This window comes from Saimiri boliviensis, chromosome 10 (assembly GCF_048565385.1).
Source record: "Saimiri boliviensis isolate mSaiBol1 chromosome 10, mSaiBol1.pri, whole genome shotgun sequence".
NCBI classification, from domain to species: domain Eukaryota; kingdom Metazoa; phylum Chordata; class Mammalia; order Primates; family Cebidae; genus Saimiri; species Saimiri boliviensis.
Window position 1 is genome coordinate 110,535,189 of NC_133458.1, and position 23,289 is coordinate 110,558,477.

General features: G+C 37.2%; 1 pseudogene; it reads right to left on the minus strand.

The window, feature by feature from the left end:
* Positions 1–19,959: 19,959 nt before the first annotated feature.
* LOC101028627 (elongation factor 1-gamma-like) lies at positions 19,960–20,902 on the minus strand (annotated as a pseudogene).
* Between the last annotated feature and the right edge of the window lie 2,387 nt (positions 20,903–23,289).

A 23,289-nucleotide genomic window follows, 5' to 3' on the forward strand; every position in this document is an offset into this window, starting at 1 on the left:
TCAGACAAACCTAAACTGAGACAATTCATCATCAGCACAACAGCCATGCAAAAAAAAAAAAAAAAAAAAATTAAGTTCAACAGAGTTAAGGAAATAATATAGGTCAGAAGCTCAAGTATACAAAAAGAAAGGAAAAGCATCAGAGATGGTATAAATAACGCAGTAAAATATTTTATATTTCTTTATCAAAATTAATATATTAGATGATTGTTTAAAGATAATAGTAAAAGTATATTGTGTATTATTGGACAGGTGACACCAAAGACAACTACTTTATCAGGAAGAGGAGGGAAGGACTGAGAATACTCTCTTAAAACAAACCTGAATTACCCCATGATGTTATTGTTTCATTTGAAAATGTATTTGAATTACTTGTAAATGCACATTACTCTAAAGAAATCACTAAAAGAGAAAGTATAATTGATCTGGTAAGAAGAAAAATGGAATCACATAAAAAACTAAAACCAAATTAAGAAAAAAGAACAAAGAATAAAGGCAATGAACAGAAAACAGTTTCAAATATGCAACACATTTTTCCAACTACATGAATAATTTTTAAAATATAAATGATCTAAATGCACCAATTAAAAGAGAAAGACAGAGTAGATTTTAAAAAAACTATGTGTTGTGGACAAAATATTGACTTGAGATATAAAAGCATTTGTGTACTAAAAGTAAAAGAGAAGAAAATAAAATAAAGTTCTAAGAATTAGCTATATTAATTTCAATCAAAGCAGGCTAAAAACAAAGCAAATTATCAGATATAAAGAGGGCTATTATATAACGATAAGGGGCCAATTCTCCAAGAAGGCATAATAATTTTAAATGTATAAGCAACTGAAGACAAAGCATCAGAATACATGGGGAAAAAAATTGACAAAACCACAAAGAGAAGTAGACAAATTCACCCTTTACAGTTGAAGACATCTTAAGAGTAAATAACATATCATGTAAACTAGAAAGTCAGAATGAATAAATTCGACTTGAAGAGCGCTATTGATCAACTTGATCTAGTTGGTATCCACAGGATGCTTGACCCAACAACAGCAGAATACATATTCCTCTCAGGTTTACATGGAATATTCATCAAGGTAGACAACATCCTGATCAATAAAACACAACTGAACAAATTTAAAGTAATAGAAATAATGCAATGTATACTCTCAGACCACAACAGACTTAAATTAGAAATCAATCACATAAAGACAATTGGAATTTCTTCAAATATTCAAAGATTAAACAGCACATTTCTAAATAATATGTGTCAAAGAAAAAGTCTGTAAGAGATATTATACATTATTTTTGATTTAATGAAAGTAAAAGTATAACCTATCAAAATTTTGTAATGCAATAAAAACAGTGATTAAAAATGTATAGCATTAAATGTATAAGAATGTAAAAGCCATAATCTAAGATTCTCCTTATAAACTACAGGAAGAGAAAAAAACTTAAGCCTAAAACAAGCAGAGGAAAAGAAATAATAAAAATCAGAGCAGAAAAGTAAAAATAAAGTTCAGAGCAGAAGTGAATAAGATTAAAAACAAGAAAACAATAGAGAACATCATCATAATCAAAAGTGGATCTTTCAAAAAAGATTGATAAAATTGATAGACTACTATCCAGGCTAACCAAGGTCTAGACAAACAAGACTGAAATCACCATTGTCAGAAATAAGAGAATGATGCTTCCTACAGATCAGCTAGATATTAAAAAAGGTAAAAGATTGATGAATATAACACTTTTTTCCAAAATCTAGCAACTGACATAACATGAAGACACAAACTAACAACCCTAGCACAAGTATAAATAGATAATCCAAATAATCTAAATCTATTAAACAAATTAATAAATACTAGCCCTCGGAAAAAAATAAAGCTAGATTGTTTCACTGCTAAGTTCTACCAAATATTTAAGGGAGAAAAACAAAACAAAATAAATCCTCTCAATATCTTTCAAAAAATTGAAGCAGAAGAACCAATTTCTAATTCTATGAAGCCAGCATTATTCCATTCTAATACAAAAAAAAAACCAGATTAAGACATTATGAAACAGAAAAATTGCAGACCAAGATCTTTTTTGAAGACAAATTTAATAATTATCAACAAATTATTGGCAAATTGAATCCAGCAATGTTTAAAAGAATTATTCAATACAATCATCTGGAATTTATTTCAGGTATACAAGGCTTTTGTAAACATCAGCCATGAATTAATTTAACCTACCACATGAACAATCTGAAGAAAAGCAACTATGATCTTATCAATTGACAAGGATAAAAGTATTTGACCAAATTTAGCATTAATTCATAAAAAAATCAGCAAGCTAAGAATAGAGAACTTCCTCAACGTAAGAAGAATATGTTCAAGGAAACTGCAGTCAACATTGTACTTGATGGGGATAGACTGGATGCTTTTCTCTTAAGATCTGGACAGAGGCAATTGATATGGTTTGGCTTTGTGTCCCCATCCGAAACTCATGTTGAATTATAATCCCTAATGTCAGGGGAGGGACCTGGTTGGTGGGAGGTGATCAGATCATCGGGGGTGGGATTTTCCCCAGCTATTCTCATAATAGTGAGTGAGTCCTCATGAGATCTGATTGTTTGAAAGTTTATAGCACTTCCCCTTTTCATACAAATTATCTTAAAATGAATCATGAATCTTAATGTAAAAATGCAAAGTAAAAATCTGAAAGAAAACAGGATAAAATTCATGTGACCTTAAACTTGGTGATAAGTTTTTAGATAAACACAAAAAGCATAATTTATGAAAGAAAAAAAGAGTAGTCAGACATTGTTAAAATTAGGAACGTCTACTCAGCAAAATAAACTATTAAAAGAATGAAAAGATACAGTACATACTAGAAAAGAATCTTTGAAAAACACAAGGCCTGGTATCTAAAATATACAAATCACTCTTAAAACTGAAATAATAAGAGAAAAGAAAACCCTATTAAAAATGGGCAAAAGAGTACAGAGACTGCATCAAATAAGATATTCAGATGGCAAATATACAGCCATGCAAGAGTCCACAGGCTAAAGCCCTGGAGACTGGCAGACTCAGGAGGAATACTTGGATAACTTTAAAAGGTATCCTACCTGCAGTGAGTTTTCTATTTGTTTATGTATTTTATTCTACCTCTCATTTCCACAAATAATGCCTTAATGCAAGTAAATAAGATAAGGGCAGACCAGAAATTCTATTATGGGTTTTCATTCTCTTCAGAAGGCTGCCAGTAGTGTTGCAATTCCACAGACTACAACTCTCTTTGATGAGTGGCTGGCTGAGTAATTTGAACAAATTTGAACCTGCTTTCACAACAAAGGCAAATTTTCCCTCTTCTTTCATCTCCATCTGTCCTGTGGAGAAATGCGTTGCTGAGAGCTGTGAGCAACTGAATTTTTAGTATTCACCTAAGGACATGAGAAGGCGGGGTGTTAAGTTACAATTCAAAGAACGGTGTGTCATGTAACTGCTTGTTTCACAGCTTTGGATTGTTCAGTGTCTACTATTAACCGCAGTGCTAAATCAAGCATGCTCTTTCCTGGTACTGCCTCTTTGTAAAACTTCTGATTCTGAGTTATTAAGAACATAGTTTTCAAGGGTGAAACATGACTAACTAAATGACTATTTTTTCTCTGAAGGCGAGTAAAAAAATAGTAAACTGGCATTTGTGTATTGCCGTAGAGACTCCCATACCCTTTTAGATACTCCTTTTCCTCATCTGCAATCTTGAAATAAAAACTCTATTGCAGTTGGGTATGACATTAAAATGGAGAAATATTTAGGAAGTGCCCCTGCATAGTGCCTAGCTTGTGAAAAAAACCAAACTAGGGTAAGCTAATATTTGATTGTTATTATTATTGTGTTTATTTTTAAAATAATAAATGTACTTGTTAATTTCTTTATGAGTACATTAATGAAATAACTTAAAATGTGACAGAAAATTTATTAGGTTGGGACCTTGACTTAATAGAACCTATTAGCCTGAATCCCTGGGATGCTTAGCCAGTTAATATAATATAACCTAACTAAAACCAAATTACCAATAAAAATAATTGAAGATTAGTCAACATAACTTCATACCAATGAGACAAATGCTTGTGGTAGAATCGTGTATACTTGTCATTTTGTTTCCAATTATATACATATGCATTGGGTGAAATTGTGTTAAAGGGAAACTGACTTCTCTTTAACAATTTTTCAAAATCAGGCCGGCCTGTTTTGAGGCTCCTAGAATATCCATGGAATTCTAGGTATAATAAAGTTGTTTCTCAATCCTGTAATTATCAGTTTAACTACTACTGAATAGTGACCAATATTGACACAGTGCTTTATACACAGTGCTTTATAACTTAGCAAGTGATTTTCCATTTAATTTCTGCAAAAAAAATTAATGATATATGAGAGTATATATATGTGTGCGTATATATATATATATATATATATATGCATACACACACATCTTTTTAATTAGAAAACCAAGGACCGTAGAAGTTGTGAGCTTTATCAAGGTTATACAGCCAATAAATGAAGGACCCCCAATTTAAATTTTGTTCCAACTTCAAAGCTTATGTTTTAAACATACCATATTTCCTTTCCAAGGTCAATTAATTATACATGTTCCAAATTATTCTAAATACTTGCTCCTTGTCATGTATAAGAATCATAACACAGGCTTTATTTGTGACAACTGTTAAAACAGAAGTATTTAGACCAGCTGACTCTCCGTGCTGGAAAATGACCATCTGTCTTGGCTGTGGACTTTAGATGTTAAAGTTCCGGAAATCAAAGTGGAAGTTTATTTACAACTAAACAGCTCTGGGTGAGTGACTCAAACTAACAAAGTTTACAGGATCTGATTCACACACCTAAATGCCAATTCATTAATGGGTAAGGAGCAATCTTCTTGCTGTGGGCACTAATGCCCTTTCTTTGTATAAAGCACCTTTCTCAGTGTGTTTGTCCATGGAAGTACCAAGATGTCAATGCAAAGGCAAGATACTGAACTTGGAATCTGAGGAAAGGAACTTGCATTCTCTAAATGCATATTTCTGGATATTTCTGCAAGTCACACAAATAAGCCTTTTCTAATATTTCAGAAAAGAATTAAGGTTTATTTAGAGCAAATCTTAAACAAATAATGAGTAATTAAAAGTTTGGGTGATTTCAGTGCAAACTAAATTAACAAGGGGCAACAGAAATTCTCATCTGTTGGTAAATGAAATGTGAAATGGTGCAACCACTTTGGTAGAAGTTTGGTAGTTTCTTACACAACTAAAGTGCAGTGTTAAATAGGACATAGCAATTGCATTCCTACTAATTTACCCAATTGCATTTAAAATCTCTGTCTACACAAAACATTATGGTATATAATCCTGCTGCTTCAAATTGCCTTTGCTATCATTTTTGCTTATCAGTAGGATTCTTATCAGTTATTTGGCAGGACAAGTGAAATTAGTTTGGAATACAAATGTCATGCATATATTATTAAATTCTAATATTATGGTCGTGCTTGGTTCAATATAGTGGGCTTGACAGGTTAGGATTTAGCAATATGAAACTTATAGAATCTCCGCTAGAATCTTCCAATATTGATGATTTTCAGTGCATGTCTCAGATAAAATGTTAAAGGCAATGGGGGGAAGATGCAAATTGGCAGGGCAAAGTTTCTCAAAACTCATTCCCTTCTACATTCATTTATTCGTAATTTATTTTTATTTTATGTATTTAGTTTGCTTTTTTCCTGACACATAAGGAATGTAAGTTTAGATTATTTTTCTAAAAATCCTCTGTATCTGATAATTTGACCCAGAATCTTGCCTCACTTTTGTTTTTTGTTTTTGTTTTTTTTTTGTTTTTTTGTTTTTTTTGTTTTTTTGAGATGGAGTCTCACCCTCTGTCGCCCAGGCTGGAGTGCAGTGGTGCGATCTCAGCTCACTGTAACCTCCACCTTCCATGTTAAAACAATTCTCCTGCCTCAGCCCTCAGCCTCCTGAGTAGCTGGGACTATAGGCACATGCCACCATGCCTAGCTAATTTTTTATATTTTTAGCGGAGATGAGGTTTCACCATGTTGGCCAGGGTCTTGAACTCCTGATTTCAGGTGATCCGCCTGCCTCAGTATCCCAAAGTGCTGGGATACAGGTGTGAGCCACTGTGTCCAGCACTCACTTGCTTTTATGGACCTAGATTTATCATACATGTCTATAGTTGTACATCTATAATCACATACTATTTATAAGTTGTTTTTAAGACCTCTCACAACTTTATAACAGATTTCTTCTAGGTCTTTTTTTTAAATTGGAATTTATTTGTAGGCTAGACAATAAGTTACTTAGATTGACACAGATCAATAGCTCTTTAACTTGGTGACTCAGAGAATTCTAGTTAGTTTTTAAATGCATTTTTCTTTTTCTTGATATCCAATACGTCATATAAGTTAGTAACCATGTTAAACAAAATTAAAATGACAAGTTACAGCTTACTTCACAGTTTATTTCAAATTCAGTTTGTCTGCTTGGACAGTTTTACAGGAAATGGTCTTTTAACACATGAAGAGTTTAGATAACCTGGCAGGTCTCTTCTCTCCCGATTAAGAAAACAAGAATTCTTTTTTTGCTAGCTTGACAATTTTATAAGGGAAAAACATGAAGTGAGTAAATAAACTAAACCACAAAGATGGACAAAAAGCAATATGGTATAATACACATCGCTTTTTTCATTTGTATTCGGCAAAAAATTTTACATTTCAAGTAATCAAGCTTTCATTAAAGAAAAACAGATATATTAAAAAAAATTAAAATACCTTCCAGTTCTAGCTTACTAAATTTCCTTCTGCAAAAGTACAAAAATAAACCTCTTAACAACAAAACAAGACAGGGCCATGGTAAAAGCAGAATGGCTGCTTTATAGCTTTCTGCATCTTAAGGCAAAACCTAAGTCCTAAATTATATTTTAAAGTTTTTATTAAGGTAAAGTTTACATAAATTAAAATCTATAAATCTTAGGTTTACATGTTTTTATTTCTATAATTTGACAAATGTATGAATCTGAGAAATTTTATTTGTACACTTTTGACAAATATATAATACAAACTATACATCTTTATTATGGTATAAATAATTCCTAGGTTCCTAGAAATTTTCTCACGTACTTTCTGAATCAGCTCCCTCTACCTTCCTCATCAGGCAACCAGTGATCTATTTTATATTACCACAGATTAATTTTGTTCAAAAATTCATTTAAATGAAATAATGCAATATGTATTATTTTATGTCTTCTTTTGTGACATGTGCTCCAGTACTTCATGTCCCTGTCCCCCACTTATGAGCATAGATGCCTTCCCAGCTTCCCTACTTAACAGCTGCAGGACTAAGTTGTTCAGAAGGGGAAGTGGAACATAAGTAGTAATGAGAAGACTGTCCATTATCTTTTGTTTAGCATTTCAGTTTTTGCAAAGTATTCTTGCTGTGTTGTCTCTTCCTCTAACTGAAGAGGCAACATCCAGATGCCCTCGCTCTTGCAGCTGAATGCAAGCAAAGAGCCAGCCTATGTCTATCTTGTGCCCATAGATGAAATACGGCAGAGGAGTGTGAGGATGCAAGCTCTGCAGGAACTCTCCTTTTTTACAATGTGGTTCAGGTGTTGGTGGAGCGCGTGGCCTTTGCTGGTGGCTGCGAGTGAGTGTAATTTCCAGGAACTGTGCAGTCAAAGGGCTGGTACAAAGTGGGTTCCAAACCTTGGCTCTGGCTTCTTCTACACTTGAGTGGGGCAGAAGCAGTGACAACAAACAGTTCCATCACCAAGCCCCTTTTGCAGCACAGTGATGGGCACTCTTCCTCCAGCTCTTTAGAGTACTCTCATATAATTTAATAAACATGCTTTCTGCTTACTCAGCCGGAGTCATCTACAGCTTCTTAACACTACCAATAAACTTGCCTGATCCACAATGTGTTTAAACGGTTATGTCTGGATGAGATTTCCAAGTGAGAGAGATGGTGGGGGAGTATTCAAAATAGTTGATTGAAAAGGGAAGGCTGAATTTTTGTCAATATATTGGGTGTTTAAACAATCACAGGAGATCAATTCTGTCACTTTTCTGAGTGCATTTGGTGAATTTCAAAGAACCTTCAAAAAGTGCCAAATTAGCTATATTGTAAGCAACTTTTCAGATCTCATCACTCATTACAATTAAAAAAATGTTGGGGGGGGTACATAGTATGTGTCTATATTATGGGTTACAATAGATATTTTGATCCAGGCCTGCAATGCATAATAATCACATTAGAGTAGATGGGGTATTCGTCACCTCAATCCTTTGTGTTTCAAACAATCCAATATATTCTTCTAATTATTTTTAAAAGTATAATTAAATTATTTTTTCCATAATCACCCTGTTGTGCTAGCAAATACTAGCTTTGTTTATTCTTTCTGTTTTTTGTACCCATTAACAATTCCCCCTTCTCTCCATCTCCCGGTGCCTTTCCCAGCCTCTGGTGACGATCCTTCTACTCTCTACGTCCATTCGTTCAATTGTTTTGATTTTTAGCTCCCACAGATAAATGAGAATATGCAATATTTGTCTTTTTGAAGTAAGCCTGGCTTATTTCACTGAAAATAATGACCCCAGTTCCATCCATGTTGTTGCAAATAACTGAATCTTTCTTTTTTATGGCTGAATAGTACTCCACTGCATATATGTACTATATTTTTTTTATCCGTTTGTCTGTTGATGGACACTTAAATTGCTTCTAAATTTTGACTATTATGAATAATGGTGCAATAAGCATGGGAGTATGGAGATAAGTAAGTATATCTCTTGGATATACTTATTTCCTTTCTGTTGGGTATACACCCAGTAGTGGGATTGCTGAAACATATGGTAACTCTGTTTTTAGTTTTTGAGGAAACTCCAAACTGTTCTCCATAGTAGTTGCACTAATTTATATTCTCACCAATAATGTAAGAGGACTTCCTTTTCTACACATTCTTACCAGCATTTGTTATTGCCTGTCTTTTGGATAAAAAACATTTTAACTGGGGTGAGATGATATCCCTTTGTAGTTTCGTTTTGCATTTCTTTGATAATCAATGATATTGTACACATTTTCATATATCTGTTTGCCATTCACATGTCTTTTTTTGAGAAATATCTATGTGAGTGTTTTGCTCATTTTTAAATTGAATTATTAGAGTTTTTCCTATGGGGTGGTTAAACTCCTTATATATTCTGGTTATTAATCTCTCGTCAGATAGGTTGCTTGAAAATATTTTCTCCCATTTTGTGAGTTCCCTCGTCACTTTGTTGATTGCATCCTTTGCTGTACAGAAGCCTTTTTGTTACCCAGGCTGGAGTGCAGTGGCATGATCTCAGCTCACTGCAACCTCTGCCTCCCAGGTTCAGGCAATTATTTTGCCTCAACCTCCCAAGTAGCTGGGATTACAGGTGCCCACCACCATGCTTGGCTAATTTTTTTGTATTTTTATTAGAGATGGGGTTTTGCCACTTTGGGCAGGCTGGTCTCAAACTCCTGACTTCAGGTGAGCAGCCCATCTTGGCCTCCTAAAGCGCTGGGATTACAGGCATGAGCCACCATGCCTGGCCTGAATGTTTTAAGACTTGTTTGTGACCTAACAGATGGTCTATCCCTGAGGATAATCCATGTGCCAAGAAAAAGGACACTTATTCTGCAGCCATTATTGTATTGGGATCTATTTCTTTCTTTAGTGCTAATGATATTTACTTTATATATCTGGGTTCTTCAATGTTGGTTGCATATATATTTAAAACTGTTAGATACTCTTGCCAAATTAACCACTTTATCATTATATAGTGACTTTGTCTCTTACAGTTTTTGTCTTGAAATCTATTTTGTCTGATATAAGTATAGCTATTTCTGCTCTTTTTTGTTTGTTTGTTTCCATTAGACTGGAACATCTTTTTTCATTCCTTTATTTTCAGTCTATGTGTGTCTTTATAGATTAAGTATTTTTTTTTTTTTAGGTAACAGATTATTGGATCTTATTTTTTTTTATCCATTCAGCCACTCTGTAACAACACTGAATGGCAGGAGTAAGTTCTTATTTATAAGTAACAACAATGAATATAACGGTCTGGTTATTTTGTGGTTTTCCCAAAATAGCCAGAAAACAACAAAATGGCAGAAGTAAGTTTTTACTTATCAGTAACAACATTGAATATAAATACATGATAAACGTGAAAACATGGATTGCATAAATAAACTAACAGATAAGAAAAAAACTAATGAAGACTCTATACCTTACCTTATCTCTCATGTTTTAACTTTTTGCTACTTCTATTATATTTTATTATGCTGTCTATGTCTTAAAATGTTGTTGGAATTATTATTTTTGATTAGTTCATTGTTTAGTCTTTCTACTTAAGGATAGTTTACACACCACAGTTGCATGTTGTAATACTCTGGTCACTGGTCACCTACTATTACCTTTGAGTTTTGTACCTTCGGATGATTTCTCACTGCTCATTAAGGTCCTTCCTGATTGAAGTACTCACTTCAGTATTTCTTGTAGTACAGGTCTGATGTTAATGAAATCCCTCAGCTTTTGTTTGTCTGGGAAGGTCTTTATTTTCCCTTCATGTTTGAAGGATATTTTTGCTGGGTATACTATTCTTGGGTAATTTTTTTTTTTTCTTTCAGCACTTCAAATATGTCATGCCAACGTCTTTTGGGTCTGCTACCAGACATACTGAAGGTCCATTTTATGTTAGTTTGTTTCTTTTTTCTTGCTGTTTTAGGGCCTTTATTTATCCTTGACCTTTGGGAGTTTGATTATTACATGCCTTGAGGGTAGTCATCTGTGGGTTAAATCTGCTGGGTATTTTATAACCTTCTTGTACTTGAATATTGAGATCTTTCTATACGTTTGAAAGTTCTTTGTTATTATCCCTTTGAATAAACTTTTTACTCATATCTTTTTCTTTAATTCCAATAACTCCTAGTTGCCCTTTTGAGGCTATTTTCTAGATCCTATAGATGTGCTTCATTGTTTTTTTTTCTTTTGTCTTCTCTATGTATTTTCAAATAGCTAGTCTTCAAGCTAATTGTTTCTTCCACTTGATCAATCCTGCTATCAAGATTCTGATGTATTCTTCAATATGCCAATTGCATTTTTCAGTTCCAGAACTGCTTGATTCTTTTAAATTTCAATTTCTTTTAAATTTCAATTCTTTCATATTTCAATTTCATTGCTAAATTTAGCTGATAGTGTTCTGAATTCCTTCTCTGTGTGTCCTTGAATTTCTTTCAGTTTCCTCAAAATAGCTATTTTGAATTCTGTCCATAAGGTCACATATCTTTGTTTCCCCAGGATTGGTCTCTGGTGCCCTATTTGGCTCATTTAGTGAGGTCATGTTATGCTGGATGGACTTGATATTTGGGGATATTTGTGTCTGGGCATTGAAGAGTTAGATATTTACTGTAGTCTTCACAGTCTAGGGTTGTTTGTATTCATCCTTCGTGGGAAGCCTTTCCAGGTGTTTCAAAATACTTCAGTGTTGTGATTTATGCTGTATCTGCATTAGGGGGCACCCCAAGCCCAGTAATGCTGTGGTTCTGGCAGACTCATACCGGTATTACCTTGAAGGTCTTGAACAAGATCTAGAAGAAATCTCTGGATTACCAGGCTGAGACTCTTGCTCTCTTCTCTTACTTTCTACTAAACAAATGAAGTCTCTCTTTGTTCTGAGCTGCCTGGAGCTAGGGATGCAGTGATATAGCACCCCTGTGGCCATCACCACTAGGACTGTGCTGGGTCAGAACTGAAGCTAACACAGCACTGGGTCTCACCCAAGGCTTGCTGGAATCATTCCTTACCTACCACCTATGTTCTCTCAAGGCCCTGGGGCTCTACAACCAGCAGATGGCAAAGCCAGCCAGGCCTGTGTCCTTTCCCCCAGGGAAGTGAATTCCCTAGCCAGGTCCAGACATGCTGTCCAGGAGACAGGGATGAGAGTTAAAAAGCTTAAAAGTTTACCTGGTGCTCTATTGTACCGGAGCTGTGTTGGCACTCAAACCACAAGATGCAGTCCTTCCAACTCTTCCCTCCCATTTCCAAAGGCAGAGGAGCCTCACCCCACGGCTGTTGATACAACAGGCCACAGAGAGTACAGCTAGACTACCATTAATGTTTCTTTAAGATTCAAGGGCTTTTCAGTCAGCTTGTGGTGAGTGCTGCCTGATACGGAACTCACCGTTCAGGGCAGTGGGCTCCTCTCTGGCCCAGAGCAGGTCTAGAAATACCATCTAATAGCAAGGCCTGGACATCTTGGCTCAGGTACCCCAAGAGACTGTTTGGTGTTCTACCCCCTGTGGCAGAGCTGGTACGTAAGGTGCAAAACAAAATCTCTTTACTTGTTCTTCCACTTTTCTCAAGTAGAAACAATCTCTCCCCATAGCCACCACAGCTGGGAAGGTTCTCAGTCTTACCTGAAGCCAGCAAGTTTCAGTAACTCATCCAAAGCTCATGACATACTGCATAGCTATCAGCTGGTTATTGCTCTTTAGTTAGCCGCTGATGAATCCTTCTAGGACTGGGTTCTTCTCATCGAGGCAGTGGGTTCCCTTCTGGCCCAGGATGTGTCTAGAAATGTTGGCCAGGAGGTATGGCCTGAAAAGGGGGCCTCATGACTCTAACCAGTGTCATATTCTGCTGTGCCACTGCCAAAGGATGAGGTGGGGAGGCATAAATGATTCAAAACTCTCTTCCTACCTTTTCAGTACCTCTTTCAGTGATATGAAGTTAAAATCAGATACTGTGAGTGCTCACCTGATTATTGGTTCTTATGAAGGTGATTTTTTTTGTGTGTGTAGATAGTTGCTAAATTGATGTCCTTGTTGGGGAGGTGATCAGTGGAGCATTCTATCCTGCCACCTTGCTCCACCTTTCCCCTCATTATTCTTTTTCATCTATTCTACATCCTAGTCACACTCATTTTTCTAGGCTTTCCCAAACTTTTCTCCCTTTTGTTCATATATGATCTTGCCTTCACATGGGCAAATCAAGAGATCCTTTCTTCAGAGTCTTCCATTTTCTCTCCATTAGAAATAAACATCTTTTCTTGTCGACTTTTCTAGAACAGTATGTGTTCATCAGGTGTTAACGTGTTAGTTTCATGAGTTTGTTCCTTGAGTCACTACATCTTATTTATTGTTGTATCCTTTAAATGTCTAACAGAACTGCTGGGCTTAGTGAATGTGTGCTGCATTGAATAAGCAGAAGAAAATAATGAACAAAGTTGCTTTCTGTTAGAGAAAGAAGACAGGAATTCATAAAACAAAGGCCAGGTGTGGTGGCTCATACCTATAATCCCAGCACTTTGGGAGGCCGAAGCAGGCAGATCGCCTGAGGCCAGGGTTTCGAGACCAACCTGACCAATATGATGAAATCCTGTCTGTACTAAAAATACAAAAATTAGCTGGATGTTGTGGCATGTACCTGTGATTCCAGCTACTCAGGAGGCTGAGACAGGAGAATTGCTTGAACCTAGGAGACCTGGAAGTTGAAGTGCCATTGCATTCCAACCTGGGCAACAAGAGCAAAACTCTGTCTCACACACACACACACACACACACACACACACACACACACAAAGGCACTAAAGCAGCAAAAATAACATAGTCATGTGGTGATAATCACATACCAAGAACATTATATAGATCATGTACCAAGAACATAAGTTGTGTTTTGTGTTGTGAGAAAACGGAAAGTTCATCTAACAAACATTTATTAACCAATTTTTTTGTGCCAGACATAGTGCCAGAAATAAATCAGGTATGATCCCTGCCCTCATGGAACAAAGTAGGAGGTTAATCAGTCATTCACCTCATTCAGCAAGTGCTCTTTGAGCACCAAATGTTAAGGATCTCACAGGCAACAGTCTCTAATCTCATGGAGTTTAGAGTCCTGTGGTTTAAATAGTCATTATATATTATTGGCAAGTCCTTCATATTAGAGGTAAGATTTTTGGTGACCCTGAGGGGTTTTGAAGTTATAAGGAGGGCTATTTTTCTCTCTCTATATATATACTTAGAATTAGCCAAGTCAGGACTTAGAGTGGAGTTTGAGAGCAAGGAGAAGCGTTACTCTTCACTCCCAGAAGGAATTGGGATGAGGAGAGTTGAGTCAGTATTGTTAGAAGTGATAGAAAGCAGAAGCATGTGCCTGTGAAGAGCATGAAATGAGCATGCGGGTGATCAGGCTTATTGTGGACTTTGGAATCTAGATGAGCCATGGGAAAACAGTGCCTTGGGGACATTGGTTTTATGTTTCATAGAATGCGCTACACATAAACAATGTCCTATGCATGAAGATCAGTTGTGAAATAATGAGCCATGAGAGAATGTTTCAGACAAATATAATAATAGTCCTCAAAAGCACATTGTAATGTATGATTATGAAATTTGAATAGTGTGCTATGGAATCTTAGAAGCTGAAGACTTAAGCAGCTTAGGGGTATGAGGTTCTAATCTCTATTTGTGTGAGGTTAAGGAGGGCTTGAGGAGGAAGTGAGATCTCCTATCATGTCCCCGTTACCAGTCTCATGCCTGTCTCTCCTATCTCAACTCTCATAGCAATAGAGATCGGATTTTAAATTTTGACCATGCCCAATTAGCTTAGTTTCCCAAGATCCCCATGTAGTTTCTACCACAGATTACCTGATCACATCTCTCCTAAGATCACCTTCCCATTTCACAACTAAAAACTCTTATTCAACCTTTAGACCATTTTGAGACTAACACTCTCTAAAGTCTTCTCTGATGTTCCAGGGAATAGTGGATGATGCTGAATCTGTATTCGTTTTTATCCGGTATTGAATTATATCCATAACATTCTGATACCCTATTGCAAGTATTTGTTTATATATGTTCCTTGCTCACTAGAGTAGAACCTTGAGGACAAGAATGCTTTCACTGGATGCATGTTTTATAATCCCAACAATTAGCATAGTGCCTGGACCTGGACAACTCTCCCTTTTTGTTGTATAAAATAATAGAGTTGTAGCTTGGATGACGTTTTGGGAGGTGGGGCGTTGGACAGTACACAGATTTCTTGGATGAGCTTGTTCTTAGAAATTCAAGGCTCATTACTGTTACAGCCTTTTGAAGGAATTTATTGTACTTTGAAAAAGAGAGTTGGGCATATCATAAGACTTTCGCACCTTGATAGATAATTAGTTCACTTCAGATGAACAAACAACATCGTCAAATGATATTTTTTGCATACATTGATTTCTGGAGTCACTTTTGGCTCAACAAAATTATGGATAAGTGGATAACTTTAGGAAAAAGTACAATACCCAATTTGGCAGGGAGGTTTGCCAGTGATCCATAAAAAGAGTAGCACAAAGGAAACAAAAATCATAGTTATGAGACTTCTTGCCCTGTCCTAAGCATCCCAGTTGTGATGATGTTCTATTGTTGCTTGCAGAAAAGAAAAGCTATTCTACGGTAGGGCTGGATGCCCGTGTAGGCCAGTGGCCAGCATACGGGGAACAAGTTTTTCTGTGCTACTTGCTGCAAGTAGCTTCTTTTACTCCAGTGAAAAAAAACAGCACCTAGGTCAGAGTGTATAACCAGAGATAAGCTGCTTAGTAGCAATACAGGGAAACGTACTTGTGCAACAGAGTAATGACAATGAAAATTAGTGCTCATCTCTAGGATGAAAGACTATAGCCACTCAGAGACCACAGGGAGCTTAATATGCTGTCTATCACAGCCACGCATTTACAAGCCAATGTTAGTATAAACAATGTGCTAAAGAAGAGTGTAAAACTGTACCTATTGTATTAGATCTTGGGAAAAAGGATCTTGGGACAGAGGACAGGTGTTGACAAATCAAAAATTCAACTTTTGGATGAGTTATAGTTTTCTTTTCTTTTTTATTGGGTTTGTAATGTTGTGTGTAACTAAAAATACAGAAGGGTTAAAGGAGTTTCGTTCCTTAATAATATACTGAGAAAAATACATGATATGTAAAAAAGATTTAATGTGTATCTCTGATACCTCCTCTAAATGTATACATTTATAGGAACCAATGAACCAAGAGGGTAGACAGACTTGAAAGGCCTTCATTACCTGCTGCTATGAGAAGGCATCAAGTGGGCAGCCTAGATTTTCTGGTACAATTATTCTATTTTTTTTCTCTTAAAACACATACAGCACAGACACACAAGAACACACACTCACACACACCTATGCCTCAAAAGTAATGTGAACATCCGTTAACACAGCTTTCTGTCTTCCAGTTGTCTACAACTAGAGCATAATCCTTCTAAATAAATCTGTCACTCTGTCATCCTCCTCAGATAGACTTAGGGTGGAGCAGTTAGTACGAAAAGCAACATGCTGCATTCTGGACGTTTCACCATTAGTCCAAGAGGGAGGAAAGAGTAACCTCCATGTCTATCCTAGAGGCTTCCTCACTGCAGGCCAGATTTATGTGTGTACCATGAGCACACTTGCTGCCCCTTCCTTCACCAGTCCTAGAGGAGTGAGCCATCTGCCAAACAGTATCCTTTAAAATTGTCCCCTTTTACGCATACCCAAACCCTGATCCCACCTTACCAAGCTTCATGCAGCCGGCTGGAAGGCTGACAATGGAGTGAGAGAGAGAGAGAGAGGAAGGGCTGGTTTGGATTGAGACTGGCTCTTGTTTACATTGCATTACAATTCTTTTAAAAATCGGAGTTTTATGATATTTATGAGTATTTTATTCATGGATTGATTTGAGGCAAAATCAACATGTCTTTGCTTCAACAGTGGTTGTGTGAAGTCAGCTATGTCAATGTCTATCCCCTGTAAAGTTTCCCGTAAGTTAACACTCCACTTCTTTAGAATCTAATTCTGAGTAAGTCAATTTACTTATGTCCACTCATAGGCTTAGTTTATCTCACATTCGTTTTGTTACAGACATGTTTTAAATACAAGCTTATAAATGAGTACCTGAGCAACTGTGAAGCTGATTTGCTATGTGCTGGTTACCAACTTATCTGAGTTTTGTGAGACAGAACCCTCCTGTCCAGAAAGTAACATGAAATGGATTTGTTAAGTATGATTGGCGGCAAGAGCCAACAGAAGCCTAGGATCCATTCTGAGCCAGACCCCCAAAACTTGAGAAAACTGCCTAGGGCAGATGGAGTCTCTTCTTTATGTGTCCCATTTGCACTGCAGCTTAGAGATTCTGAAAGGCAGCCCACCCTGGATTGTTTACTGTGGGGCCTTGTGAGCTGTACTAAAGCATTGAAGGACCTCTTATTTGGGGGAAGAAGGGCCAGCCAGAACAGAGCACAGATTGTTCTGGCCAGCTCCTTGCTAATTTTGGAATGTTGCATTGCCAGCACATACTACAGTTATTCTTGAAAACTACAAGCCAAAAAAAAAAAAAAAAAAAAAAAAAAAAGAGAGAGAGAGAGAGAGAGAACTATCCAAAATCCCCAGAGAACGGTCCTGCAGCAACCACATCCCATTTTGTAGACACCAATCTCATTTCTCTCACATTGGGAGTAAGCAGGATTACAAGGTCTTAGAGCTTCAGAGCTTCTCCTCAATTTTGAATGTAGTATATTTTAGCATTCCTGGCCCTAGGATCCATGCTTCCCACAAAATTCTGTATCCTGCCAACCTTAATTCTGTGACTGTTAATACGCTACATTTACTATGTATTATGCATTTATTAATTTCCTTAAAAAATGAAACACAATAAAATAAAACAAAAATGAACAAAACCTTTTTTGTTTATTGTGAAGCCCATATAGAGAAAATTTGCAATAAAAAAAAATCCTCCAAACATCCTACACTTGGGATGAAATATACAGATCAATAAATCATCACAGGAGAATATTCATGTAACCATAACAAAGGTCAAATAATCAACACACTGCCAGAGCCTAGAGTCCCAACCCGCTAGTTGTGTCCTTTGGGTCACTCCTCTTTTACCCTGAGTTCGATCAGGATAAAACAATAGTTCAGTTTTGCTTGTTTTTGTTTTTTTTTTAAACAAAATTCACATTTTATTTAGATTGAAATAAACTATACAAAATTGATTTTCTTCACCAAAAATAACAGCAATATTTTCCATATTTTTCTAGATAAACCACAACACTCATTTTTGTAGGTTTTCCAGGTTTTGCTTATAAATCAAGATGAGACAGTAGATAAGAATCATGGAAAAAGACAGGGAAAAAAAAAAAGACAAATCGGTTGTCGGTATCCATGGCCTCTGATTCTGTCTTAACCGTGAAACAGAAGTTTCTACATATACCTGCTGAAAAGCTTAGGAAGATGTAGGCTCCACAAAGGAATGTAAACAGCCAACAATGAGATGTGGGACAATGGCAGGCTCCTCCATTCAAACTTTTACTGTCATTTGCTCCTTAAGTTCATTTCAGAAAGACAGAATCTACACTGAAATCCTTTTTTGGTGAGCTCACAAGCTTTTCTTTAGTAATTTCTTGTAACTGTCCCGTACAGATTTTTAATATACTTAAAACTCCTATTAGTCAACTGTGGGCTTCACGATAACATTTTACAAAATGTATTTCTTCCTCCCACACCTCTTCAAAATGTTTCTTCAAAGAATTCATCACACCCAATGAGCAGAGATCCACAGTGATAATAAATGCTATGTCTAAAATGACTTAACTAAAACAATTCCAGAGTGCCACCAGCAGAGATCACAGAGAAGGAAACATGGTACTTTCAATGTTTTCGTCTGGAAGAACAGATAGGCCTTCAAAGCAGGAGAGTTCAAATAGGGGCCATTTAAACAGGTAGATTATCAATGGCTAATGTATTCAATGAAGTCCTATAGGCAATGATATTTAGTGATTAAGTGGCCTACATACACATTACAACTTTTCATCCAAATATAAAATATAAGAAAACCTATTTTTAAAAGTCTCTTAGGTATTTTCCATGGTTTCTGAATTCTCTGTGGGAAGCTCTGACTTACTTGTATAGAGTTTAATATATGTGTCCACCATTAAATCCAGGTCGTGTTTTATATCAAAATTTATGTTAAGCAAAGCTAAATTATTCAACCTTTGGTATGTCAAAGTGTTCCTCAAACATGTGTTAAGACATTTTCATACTGCTCATTTTCAACCTTCATCACAAGAAGAATACACAGGACCTTTAGCAATGCATACACATTAGGAAAAAACTTGATGTCAGGCAAGTGGAGGGCTTCATAGATAGTAGACAGAAGCTCTTTATTTCACTTGAATAATACAGTATGCATTATTTTGGGTGTGAATTATTTTACTTAATATTATCTAAGTTTCATCTAAATTATCCGACACCAAGACAGTTTATCCATGGGATAATATCTTATTGCATGGGATAATAAATATTACCACAGTGTACTTATCTATTCTATAAATGTCTTTAGGTGTTTGGGTTGGTTCCAAGATTGAGATGTTACAAATAACATTTGAATTAACATTTGCTTGTGAGTTTCCTGATGCAAATGTGCATGGATTTGTCTAGAAGTGGATTGCTGAGTCTTAGGAAATGTTTGCCTTCAAATTTAGTAGTTAATGTCAAACTCTTTTCTAAAGATACTGTATTAATTCTTCTCAAATTTTCTTTATCATCTTATCGAAAATGAGTTTTTTACTCATTAATGCTTTTTTAAAACTTATAATTTATTTTAATTATAGAATCACATATTTTAAGAGTTATAAAAATGTTTGCAAACCAAGTAGCTGTGCCTTTTAATCCTGTATGTGAGGAAACCAAAATTCGAGGACAGAAATAAGATTTCTAAGTGTACCTTTCAATGTAAGCAGGTTTCATCTTCCCTGCTAGATTTTATTATTCTTGGATTTCTTCACAGCCTTTAATACCTGTGTGAAATAGAATGTAAGCACATTTCGTGAATTTGGTAGAAAGGCAACTTCTTTCTTCTTGTTCTTTTTTCAGTGTTCAGTTTCCTTTAATGACCCCATCTCCCTGAAGGGGAGGTGCAGGCAGCTAGGTGAGGGCAAGAGACGTTCCTTGAAGATCTTGTCCTGATTGAAGGCTTTGCCCACAGGTGGGAAGGTCCCCTCCCAGGAGAAAGACTCTCGAACCAGCGCTGTGTCTCATCGCTGCCAGGATTCAGTTTCTGCCATACGTAGGACTCGTAGTCCACCTGCCAATCTGGACTCAGCGGAAAGGCAAGCTCCTGGCTTGGATCTGAAGATCCAGACTCCAGAAATGGAGCTGCTATTGTTGGTTCCAAAGAGGATGATACTGGCAAAGGCATTCTTCCTCAGCCTGTCCAGTCACTGGAACATTCCAGTGATGAGATGGCAGCTCATGAAGGTCTGAGTGAGTTCTTCAGGGAAGTGATACTCTGAGTACCACAGGGGCCAGCCGTCCTTATCAAAGTGCTTCCAGAAATATGGCAATGCCGCAGAGACTGTGTCCTCACTGGAGTCATTGCACTTAAATTCATCTAACACAAAAGTACTCTTGGGCAGGAGAGCAAGGGGGTCCTTGCCTTGGGCTCAGCCACCCGCAACTGCTCACATTCATCAGTCTCCTCCCAGAAGCAGGGCAAGCTGTGTTTTTCTCCTGTGAACCCTTCTCTTTCTGTGGTGTGTCCTTTTTAGGTTGGCTCTCTGCAAACTTTTTAGCATCAAACTGGGTCATCTTCTCATACAGTTTCACTTCCCCCAAGACAGCCAGGAACTGGGGCTGGTTAATGCAGGTGATGAACCGGTGGTTGGTATTGGGAAAGGCCTGGCAGGAAGAAGGCTCTAGGACCCGCTTATAGAGCCACTACAGGGTGCAGACAACTGTGATGTCAGCCAATGTCACTCATTCACCCACCAGAAAAGTCCTTGTCTTCAAGTGAGCATCCAGCAGCCCCAGAATTCAGGAAGCAAGGCATTTTCTTTGTAGAAATTTACTTACTGTGATCTTAGAAACTAAGTAAAACATACATATACACTTACCAGTGTATTCCTCGGATATCATCCTAACACGTTCTTAACTTCATATTTTATATGTTTAACAAAGGTTGAATTGCTTAACGTATAATGTTGTTAGCTTTCTGGTGGACTAATATAGAAGGCCTTTCAAATTAAGATACCTAACCAAGAATTCCCAGCGTACCCCTTCCAAACTCTTCTCCTGTTCTCCTCCTGAGAAATATCCCCAAAATCTTGATTGAGGAGAAATCTTCTGAACCAAGACTCTTTCTACTAATTAGGGAAGGCCAACTGAGACCCCAGAATAACTGAACCAAGACAGATATCCTGCAACAGTACTATAGACAGACACTGCACTATGGGGCTACAAACCAATCAGGAGAAGGAAGGAGACATTGGCAATGCTTAGAATACTCACTGAACCAGACACATCATAATAAGGCTCTAGCTACAGACACTCCCATTACTGGGCTACAGACAGACACCTTGGGATAGGGCTAGAGTTATGGGACATCTCCCCAGGACAACTTCTCTATTGCAATTAAGTCTATGCACATTGGGTCAGCAGCACTCCACCAGTAGAGACAGTACCAGAGTCATCCCCCAGTCCAAGAACACTAAGCAGCCTCTTGGGCTGGCTTCTGAATTCATCACCAGAGGGATGCTACCAAACCATGGGCAGGTAGCCACAAGGGCAATCCTGGATGAGCTTCCAAAATTTGTAACCACCCAATGGGTTCACCTTGCTTGCTGCTTAGAGCCAATTTATCAAGACAGGGGAATTGCAATAGAGAAATGATAATTCACACAGAGCTGGCTGTACAGAAGACTAGAGTTTTATTGTTACTCACATCAGTCTCCTCATTTGTTCTTTCTAAACTTTCTTCCAATAATGGTTTCAGAGACTTCTCTAGTGCTGTGGTCAAGTTCTATTCAAGCACAAGTCATAAGAGTGCAGTGAAACTAGCTTTAAAAGAAAGGTACATTATTTCCACCTGTCTGAGAGCCTCAGTTGGTCTGTATTAATATGAGGACATCAGGATGGCTTCTACTCAGCTGCAGGGTGTGCTATGAGATCACTTGACTTGTGTTTTAATTTCCTCTTCTGTAGTTTGTCTGACATGGAAGCATCTGTAGAACCTGTCTAAGCCTCACTATAATTTGATATCATAGCAGTACCTGGGTGCATGGCTATTGAGAAAACCATAGTGTTCTCATGACAGTGCTGTTCGTCCATCTAAACCCATGTGATCATTGAGCAGTTGCCAGCTTAAACCTTAGTGTTAGGAGAGGGATGATCATGGGCAGAAAAACAAATGAATGACCCTACTGTGATGGACACAGGAGTTCTTCATAATATTAATTAATATTTAGTAATATTGTTTCACTAAGTTTATTTATACTGTTCAATGTATTTGATCTAGTAATTAATACAACTACCATTCATTTTCTTTATTGCTTGACAATGTGTAGATCATCTGAACAAAATGATCTTCAGAGAGCTAAAACCTTGCTGGGTAAACAAAATATTAATTAACTAAAGGCTTGAGAGTTTAAACTTCTAGGAGATTTAAGCTGCAAGGAAATCCAAATCAAAGTGGTCTAAGGGTGAAGCTTTATGGTTTCCCTCAAGGCAGCAACCAAGGTCAGAAGCAGACTTTCACAGCTGCCCTTCTGCTTCAGGAATGCTTCTGGTTGGGATTCTCTTTGCTGACTTTGTTCTCAGGTTGGGAGAAAATGACTATGACAGTCTTAGAGCCCATAGCTGTGTATTGCCACTTTTAGGAGACAGGCTATTATTTATTTTTATGTTCAGAGTCAGAAAATATTTCCCAGAGTGTTCAGAAATTGTCCCTTATTTCTAGACCTTATCAATATGTTCTTTCCTGCATAAGCCCCACCTCGGGGTGATATGCACACAGACTGGCTCCAGCTTGCCATGCACAGGCCTCATAGAGGCAGTCTGCATAGCAGTGTGTGGCTGGGACTATTCGAGGAGGAAGGATTCCCTTGCACGAAGGCCCAGACTTTACGGCATGCTCAGTGTGAGGTCAACCCTCATTCATACAACAGCCCACACCTCAGACACTGGGAGACCCGGCATTCGCAGATTCATGCTCCTTCTCCTCATTTCACATGCAAAACGTCCATCTCCAGAAAAACATACTGAGTTTCTAGTCAAATAGAGAAGCCCAAAGCCTCATCCAGTTACTGCATTCAAAACCAAGTCCAGAATCTCCGGCTTGTGCAGCTTCCGCTCTGTCATGTTCCTCCTTTTACCGCAAAACCCACCTTGCAAAAGCCAACAAGTAGTGGTATTGAAGGAGGGGG